Source organism: Vanacampus margaritifer, chromosome 2, assembly GCF_051991255.1.
Source record: "Vanacampus margaritifer isolate UIUO_Vmar chromosome 2, RoL_Vmar_1.0, whole genome shotgun sequence".
NCBI classification, from domain to species: Eukaryota; Metazoa; Chordata; class Actinopteri; order Syngnathiformes; family Syngnathidae; genus Vanacampus; species Vanacampus margaritifer.
The window spans coordinates 3,855,774-3,865,971 of record NC_135433.1 but is presented as its reverse complement, the minus strand read 5'-3'; positions in this window follow the sequence as shown (position 1 = coordinate 3,865,971).

Here is a 10,198-nt window from a genome sequence, read left to right as displayed (position 1 = left end):
CTGGGAAAAATAGTACAAACCGCACCCTCTTCGCACACACATAGCCTGGAGAGATATCATTAGCATGTATTTACACACAGGGATTTACCTTTAGGATTTATCATGAGAGCCTTATAATAAGAACCAGAGAGAGCGAAACAAACATGAGCAATGCCAAGCTCCAGGCGAGAGGGAGAACAACATGTGGGGAGAACTAAATTATCATTTCAATTTTGCTCTTATCCGTTCCTCTACTGCTTCCCGAAATTACTCTCACAGAGAGGTGAGCAAGAAAGGTTGTGTAATGTGGAGGTGGGATGGTATAGGTAGGTAAATTGGTTAACTCATTCACTGCCATTGACGGCTGGCGATAGGCGTCAAAAATTCATTTGGACTATTTCTATTAGTTTAACATTTTTTTCCACTTTTGTTAACAAGAGTAGGAAAACCTCAAAAAAAATTATTGTACATTTAGAAAATATATTAAATTTGTGATTAATTGTGAGTTAACTAGTGAAATCATGCAATTAATTACGATTGCAAATTCTAATTGCCTGACGCCCCTAATTTTTAATAATCTTTTTTAAAAAAAAAATTTAAAGAAGAAAATGAAAAGATTATTAAAAATTAGGGGCGTCAGGTGATTAAAATTAATTGTAATCAATCGAGTGGCTTCACTCGTTAACATTTTTTTCCACTTTTGTTAACAGGGTTATACAGTATAAAAACCTGGATTTTTTTTATTGTACATTTAGAACAGATATACAATTTGTGATTAATTGTGAGTTAACTAGTCATGCAATTAATTACGATTAAAAATTTTAATCGCCTGATGCCCCCAATTTTTAATAATCTTTTCTCTTCTTTTTTTTGCGTATTAAGCAATTACATTTTTTGATCGTAAATAATTGCATGACTTCAATAGTTAATTCATGATTAATCACAAATTTTATATCTGTTCTAAATGTACGAAAAAAAATTATAGGTTTTCATACTCTTGTTAACAAAAGTGGAAAAAAATGTTAAACTAATAGAAATAGTTCAAATTAATTTTTCACGTCTATAGCCGTCAATGGCAGTGAATTAGTTAAATTGGGGTTGGTTGGTTGGTTGGTCGGTTGGGTAAGGGTTGGATTAAATTGGAGGTTTGTACTGTATGCAGGTGAAGTAGGGAGAAATGGATGGAGGGATGAAACAAAATTGTTTGTACACAAATTTCAATTTAGTAGCGTAAGAAAGTGTGTAGGCGCGCAGCTAGATAGAGACACCAATTTATCCATAGCTACGGTGACAAGGTCGCACCGTGTCAGTGCTAACCGTTTTCAAGTGCTTCTCAAACACATTGCACACACTCTCTATGCCTTTCTATGAACTGTGATTGGACTGCATTGCAGAGGATGTCCACTCTGCCCTTGCTTTAATGGCATGATAACTTGATAGACTTGCAGCCACATACAGTATGCAATAATGCGCCCCATGGATCACCGCTGGACCCCCCCCCCCCCCGAACCCTCCACCCCCCTCCTCATGTTTGCTGTAAGGTCATCACTGGGGGTTCATTGCATTAGAAAGTACCAATAAACCTTGAGGAGGGGTGATTTAAAAGTAAAATATATCCAGTCCTCTACACATCACTGCCAACTTCTTCAAACCCTTGAAAAAATGACACTAGACATATTATGCAGTAGCAATAATATCTCCACTGTTTTTTTTATATAATGACACACTGACAGTAAATCTGAAATATTTATGAATTACAGTGGTGCCTTGAGATATACGATTTTTTTTCTTTCTATGACCACAACTCAAAAGACTCACAAATAATAATTTCTAATTGAAATGAATGGAAATTTCCAACATAGCCCTCAAAATGTTGTGTTTGTTTTTAAGGAAAATAGCACTCTATAAAATTGTATTTTATGAAAACAGTGATAGCATAACATAACACATAAAAAGTCACAATATAATTCAATACTGTAAATAAACCATTTGTGCATCGTGATGTTTTTTTAATACTCCAGTTCAATTCATTGTTCTGCTCCTTCTGGGAGGGCAGCACAGTAAAATCATGCAAAGAGCAATAGTTTCACAACTTCTGTAAGTGACTCAGTGAAATACTGTAATTAAAATATTTTTTTCATAGAGGATAAAGAATATATACCTGTGCGTTGCTTGACAGTTTTGGTTCAAATATTCGTTGCGAATAGGGTTCTAACATTGAACAATCGATGCATATCATTAGCATGTCAATGCACGTTTTCCATTCTATGTTAGCATTAAACTAGCTACGCTATATATCTGCTGCATGGACGTTCAATACTGTAAGAATATTGGCATCCTCTTTGAAAGTGAATAACATCTTATAAATATTCATGTTGTCAATTATTTATCCTTCCCATGCCCCACCCACATACACATGTTTGTTTGTGTTTTTTCATAAAGTCTAATTACGTGAGTGTGGCATATAAAAGTAGAAATGCCGTATAAATGAGCGTAAATAAAACATAATTATTGATCTGGGAAGGTGCATTAAAAAAAATACAAAATGGTAGTAACATAAGATGGGACATTGTGGAGATGCAAAATGAGTGTCGTATAATCCTTATGTGTTTGTTGTTGTGTAGTGTACAGATAACACCGATTCAATTTGATATAATACAAAACACCTCACAACTATTTTTTACCCCATCCACTCCCTTTAAACACATTTAAATGTATTAAAACCCTTTTTAAATGCACAGATTGCAGAACAGAGCCGAGGCCGTGAGCGTTTCGGCGAACAAGCAAATAGCGGTAAGCAAGCAAATGTCATTCGGCCCAGGTGGATTCTTATCTGCTCGGCTTATGACATTTGAGTCGCTGTATGGGAATAACGTTGCCTTCAGCAAATACAGAAAGCAAAGCACAAATAGTCTCCTGGTGCCGCTTTCAGTTGCCTCGCACATACTGATCTCCCACGGCCACATTTTTAACACCATCTCATTATGCTTCAGATATCCATATTTGTCTAGTTTGAATATGAATATGAAACATGTATGCAGTGCTGCATGTACGCGGTGGTCCTGCTAAAATATTTTATCCACATATGCAAAGAAGACAAATAGTGGATGTTTTGAATGTGTCAAGCCAACGCAGTTACAGTGGATATTAAAAAGTCTACACACCCCTGTTCAAATGCCAGTTTTTTTGTTGTTTTTTTGCAGAAGCCTGAAGGTTCTACCTTGGTTTAATCGGACCATATGCAAAGTGCAAACACAACATGGCTCATCACCAAAAGAACAGCATAAATGAAACTCGGACATGGCGGTGTCAGACAGCTTTTCAACTGCAATTGAGCCTTAGGCAAGGTAGAACTAGGCATGATATGAACAGTTCAAAATGGCAGTCAATGTCCGCACAAAACCGTCAGGTAGTGATGGCAGTGCGACACTGAAGCTTCGATACAAGCTTCAAACCCTGAACTACAATTCCATAGAACCACTGCTTCAAAGCTTCTTCTGGTGCGAAAAAAATCACGTGACATATGACGTCCGAAGCAGCGACTGATTCGTTGCCCGAATGAATCACATGCCTGGTTCGCGGTCCAATCACGTGATTCTCGATTCTGACAGGTGACAGGTTGAAAACAGTTTTGAATTTGAGCGTCAACCCTTTATGACCGCTCTAAACAATGTACTATTCGTGGGTTGTCGGTGTGTTGTTGGTGCTGTTGAATTGTCATTGCCTTGCGTTGTTACATTTGGTCATTCATGGAGCCAGCCAGGAGGAGAGGTCGTTCTGAAATGTGGGAACACTTCAATCTGATCACTCCTGATAAGGTAGGTGTGTAAGTTATGTATATAGATCAGAATCAGAAAAAAACTTTAATTATCCCCGGGGGACAATTATTTATTGATTTATTTTTTCGAAGAGCGTTTTTTTTTTTTCGAGGCGCAAATTAAATTAAAAACGTTTTGACTTGGACGGGAATGGAACCCGAGTTACTCGAGTGGCAGGTGATAATTTTACCACTGAACAGCAAATGTTTGGTTGTAAAGCTTATGTAAATAGGCTTTACCTTTTTTACTTTCTTCAATTGATTTGACCTCAGTCAGGTTCATGTGTAGAAACAGTATATGTAATATGATGCACGCCAGCATCGTCGGCCCCGTGCGAGCGAGTTTTCTCTAAATGTGGAGAAGTGGTGAGCAAAAAAAGAAACCGGCTCAATCCAAAAACAGTGGAAAAAATAATGTACCTCAATAAAAATCTTTTATTGACCCCCTGTCAGTTACACAAGCACACCCAACCTATGCCATATTTTACCAGCACTTTTTCCTCAATAACAAAATACACACATTCATCAGTCTTTATTTGTCAATAGAACATGCTATCCTAGTGTGAGTCCTTCAAAGAATTTTCAAAGCAAAGATGCTTTAAATTCACTGCAGCCTTGCAGTTTACCAGTAGAGGTCACTGTAACTGAAGCTTGGAGTAATGAACCTATTTCTAACAATTGGCTCAAGTGGTTCAGTGCTTCACAAAAGCTTCATTTGGCCATCACTACCGTCAGGCTTCTGAGAAAAATCAACACATGTTAGAAAAAGCCTACTAGAACAACTGAGAGTTCTTTAGGGATAATCAGAGTCATTTTAAAAGGTGACAACTGTGTACTGACTCCCATTTAACAAGAGTTTGAATGTTATTTCTGAACACAGTCATATCCCATTATACAGTTTTTTATGATTGCATAAACACTATACGTTTTTGGACATTGTTGATTTTGTTATTTTTGCCAAGTACCTTGTTTGCCTTTTCTTAATTAAATCCCCTTTTTTGACGGCATCCCTGCCTTGCTGCTTTTGGGTCCTCATGTCCCAACCTTACAGGTCGTGTTTGACTATATTACCATATTGTGTATTTGCACTTTCGTTGCGTACGTCGCTTAGTAACTGCTAAAAGTTGATTAAGTAAAACATTGCACTGTGTAGCTGGTTCAAACAGAGTTAAATCTTATGACACACGTGTATGTCACATGGTAATTTAAGATTTTATTTAAAAAAAAATTTTTTTTTACATGTGTTTAGAGTTTTGTGTGTAGTATTTTTAAAATCCGAGCCCTGTTTTGGATTTCGTGCTCAATCAACAGTAAAAAAACAAACAAAACTGTAATAAATTGTGTACACTTGTGGAACCACATTATTTATTTTTATTTTTATAAAATTCAATTGTGTTGTGTCACATTAGTCTATTTATTTTGTATCACAAAAAAACAAAATTTGAACAGAGGTGCATAGATTCAGATCCACTGAATCCAATTTGATGAACTCATCTATAGACTCTTATAGGAATATGACAAATGGCGACAACAAAAAAAGATGTAAGGATGCAAAGAAATCCCAAGGGAAGCTAAAATACCCCTAACCCCCCAATTGAAAATATGCTGTTGCAGGAGCTGTCACCATTTATAGCACATGAGTGACATCTAGTGGTTAACATAGTTGTATCCCCAAATCCACAGGGGGAAAAAAATTACAACTGTTTGCAAATATCCATCCAACCATTTCCAATGCACTTGTCTTTATTCAGAGCAGATGAAGGAGCCTATCCTAGCTGACTTTCACCAGCAACATCTGGGCAATTTCCACTTACGTTCATTTTAAGATGCATTAAAAATACATATCAAGTCATGCATGGTGCGTAACTCATTATAAATCAAATCAACTGGGACATGCATTCATTTTTTGAACTGTGATCAGGTGTAATCCACACGTCAGCCTCGAGCTCCCCATGCAGCAACAACACGCTAACGCTTTCCCACAGAACAAAAACACATCTGACGAAGATGCTCCAAAATGACTTGAAGCAAGCTTTAGTGAAAGAGAGAAGATAAAAGTAAGAGGGAGGGGATCCTTTCGGGGTTTCGTCAAAATGGGGACTTTGAAGTAGAGGCACAAATGGAATTTGAAGGGAAGGTGGATAGTGGGGGTGTTGGAAAAAATAGATTCTGCAATATATCGCGATATTACAGCGCAAAATTCTCAAATCGATTTGATATACGGCCGAATAGATTTTTAAACATCATTTTTTTAAATGGGAATATTCAACAAAACATCTTACTTAAGGTTAGGATTCACACATTAAGCATAGAAGAATGTTATATTAATGGAACATGCTGTTCAAACATGAAACAGACTGCAACCTGTTTGTTAAATGCAGTGGCTCAGTTATAAGCCTGAATTTTCAGATCAATAAATACAAATTTTCATACAGATCTTACAGTGTACATGTACAAATTTACTGATTAGTATTTTCTAAATTTGAGTAAAAAAAAATATTATAATAGTCGCAATAATCAATTTATAGATTTGCATCGGGATTAGTCTGCATTGAATCGAATTGTGACCTATGAATCGTGATACGAATCGAAAGGTACTCGGCAATTCACACCCCTAGCGGAGAGGCTTTCATACCGAACTCTATTTTCACAACTGCTCGTACCCTTAAAAAAAATGAATTGTTGACAAAGCTGTAGTTAAAATCTCTTTAATTAGATATCAGCTTTTCGACTTTCAACTTAACAACCAACCGTTTTATTTAGGTGTGTGGGAGCAGAAAGGAATTACACATCTCCACCATCTCTTCTCAGATAATATGTTTATATCATATACATCCTTGCTCCAAAAATACAAAATAAAAAACGGAAATTTTTTACATTATCTACAAGTTAAAAATATGATAAAGAAAAAAATTCCAACACTTCGGGGTACGCTCCAACCGCCTGTTTTAGCTAAAGATATTAACAAGCTTTCTCCGACAACAACAAAAAAACTTTAAAAAATATATAAGTTACTTTCATATACTGATAAAATCTCTTTACCCATCTCGAAATGGGAGACAGACTTGTCTATAGCACCGGAATCTGACTTTTGGATTCAAGTTTGTGAAAACACATTTAAAATTACAAAACACACAAATTTACAACTTATCCAATATAAAATTATTCATAGAACATACATTACTCAATATATGATGAAGAAAATGGGACTCTCAGACTCCGACATTTGTCTCCAATGCTTACAAAACACTACAGACACTTATGTTCATGCTTTATGGTTATGTACTCCGGTTATGTATTTCTGGACTAAAGTCTTAGAAAAACTTTCCGCTATTTTGGACTGTAGGATACCTTTATCTCCAAACTTGTGTTTGCTAGGTGACCTAACAACAACTGACTTACCACATAAACAATTTCAATCTACACTTGTAGCCCTTACTATCGCTAAAAAAACAATTCTTGTTAACTGGAAAAATAAACAAACTCTGAATATCGACCAATGGTCTAACCTCCTCATAAATCACATTTTAATGGAAAAAATATCTGCCTCAAATAAAAACCAAATATCAAAATTTATAGAAACATGGTCTACGTATATAGAAATTTTTAACCTAATTCTGGTTACTTAATTCTGTCTGTTAGCGAGAGCCACCACATCGTGATAACTTACATTGATGTTTCTGCATTTGGCAATTTATTATTATATTATATTATTAGTATGGGATTTTTTTTAATGGGCTTTAGGTGAACTGATGAATACACACGCTCGCACACATACGCTCGCACGCACGCACGCACGCACGCACACACACATACAAAAAAAAAAAAATATATATATATATGTATATATATACATATATATATATATATGTATATATATTTTTAAAAAAAAGAGAATTTTTTTTTAAGAAAAAAAAGGAGAGCAATGATGATGTTTAATCGAATGAACAATACTGAGCTCTCCTGAAAAAAAAAGAAAAAAAAAAAGATATCAGCTTAAAAAATAATAATTAATTATTATTATTATTATTATTATTATTATTATTATTAAATGGTCAAAAATCCAAAATGCTGACTTTGACTTGACAGTCATATAAAGACAGCAATGTAATTGTGCAACATCCATCCATGAAAATAAGTCTTAAGTTTTAATCATTTCTACTGGGGAAGTGCTCTAATTTCCCTATGTAAGGTATTCTGGAGCACCGGAATCTGAATAGTGAATACTCTAGAACAGGGTTAGGGAACCCCTGTCCTTGAGAGCATTCACTGACGTCACGGGATTGCGAGTCCGCCCCTCGTGGTGGGTCAACTTTCCAGCGGGCTCAGCTGTCTTTCTATTATGTTGACACCAAATGTTCTTTTGTTATTGATGAATGTTGTCCCGCCCAGCTTCCTCTAACGTTACTTGTGTAAGCAAGACGTATGCGGAAGATTTAGCTCAACACTCCTTGCAGCGGTACACGTTGAAACGTTTGATTAGTGGTATCGATTGGATTACAAACATTTGAGCTAGTTACTAGCGCTAGCATGTTACAACAAAAACAACAGCAACATTGTTAATTCATCACTTATTTTCGTACACTTTAACAGGGGTACTTTTTTAGATTTTATTTATACCAGTACCCCTGTTAGTGTTTTTGTAAAATAAATTATGTTTAGTAGAACATGCATCCCTGCCGTGGTTCTCCTGCCTTCCTGCATTTGGGTCCTCCACTCCGCTATCGTGACATATACGTCATCAATCTGCGACGATGCGTCGTCATCAAGCTGCGACCATTACGTCATCACTGGAGGAGTATCCTGCATATGGTGTCCAGACGGACGCGTTTTGAAATTTTTCCACTCTGGAGCCCGGTTTCAAAAGTGATCGGTTTCAAGCTCCGAAACCGCGCCATCGTGTGGACGAACGGCTTAAACGGTAAGAAACTTGTGAGGATACATTGAAACTGGCTTTGGACTGGGCCTTAGATATTTCCCTCCTCCAACACACCTGATTCATATAACAAGCTCATCAGCAAGCTTTGCAGGAGCCTGACAACCATCCTGATCTTTAGAATCAGGTGTGTTGGAGGATGAAAACAGCTAAAAACTGCAGAACTTTGGTCCTTGAGGACCAGGATCGGGGAAGCCTGTTTTAGAGGTTTCCCTGCTCCAACACACCTGATTCAAAGTATCAGCTCATCAACAAGTTCTAAAATCTAAATAAACAAAGATCTGAAAAGACCAAAAATCAAAGTAGCAAAAAACCAGTGGTGACAGCGACAATGATCCAACAAAGACTGAACAAAACCAGGGAACTAAATACAAGCCAACTGACGAGACAACGAGAGACACCTGGACAAGAAACAAGTGGCTGGGGGAGATGATTGGATGACACAAGGGAACAAGATGACAAGTACAGGTGCAAACAAAACCTCACAAGTCAGACAGGACACCAATCATAACAGTAGGCGCTAATTCTCGCGAACCGTCAGCCTGTCAACAATAATGGCTGATAGCCGTGTCGTTAGAGATGGGAAAATGAAGCCTTGTGACGCTTTTGAGGCTTTCGGCTGATTGCTTTGGAAAAAGAGTCGAAGCTTCAAAGCCCCGTAAGATAGATCGTACCGGTGACATCTGGTGGTCAGCTGGAGTCATACCAGCTATAGTCTTCAAAGCCTGATTTAATGTTCCAACATAACACCAGTACATTCAGTCTTACATTTGTGTCTGTCTAATGATCATCAGGTACACATGGAAGGTGAACATAAAGTGAACCAAATATCTACATGAGGGAATTGTGCTTGTGCAACAGTGAAAATAAAGCAAATACCAGTATGTACATGAGGGAATTGTGCTTGTGCCCAACTTTTTATATTTATTTGTTTTATAAGTTCTTATTCAAAAACAATATTTGCTCTATTGTGTTGGCCTTCAAGCGGCTTCTTCTCTGGCAATTTCACCAGCCTTTGAGAAAATCCTCTCACAGGGGACTGAAGATGCTGGTGTTGAGAGGTACTGCAGAGCCACTGGATACAGATGTGGGTATGTGGTTTTGTGGAGAAACCAATATTGTAGTGGCTTCTCCGTCCGGGGAAGCAGTTTGTCCTTCAAATATCTAGAAAAGAAAAATATGACAGATAATCATTTTTGCACTGGATTAATAAATCAAAGTAAAGATAGATAGGGAAATTTAGTTTCAGCAGCATAACATTACATTCATTACAACATAACAATAGTGCCACTTTTCATATCATATATGTATACTGTAAGTACCTCACCTCTGATTGTTATGCAATACTGAAACAATCAAGATATTATTATGGTTACCATGGACATACTGCAGGCTGTGATATTTTTAAAAGTAGGTAACACAGCCAAGATTCCCAGTGACCTTTAAATCCTTTAAAGTTTTAACAT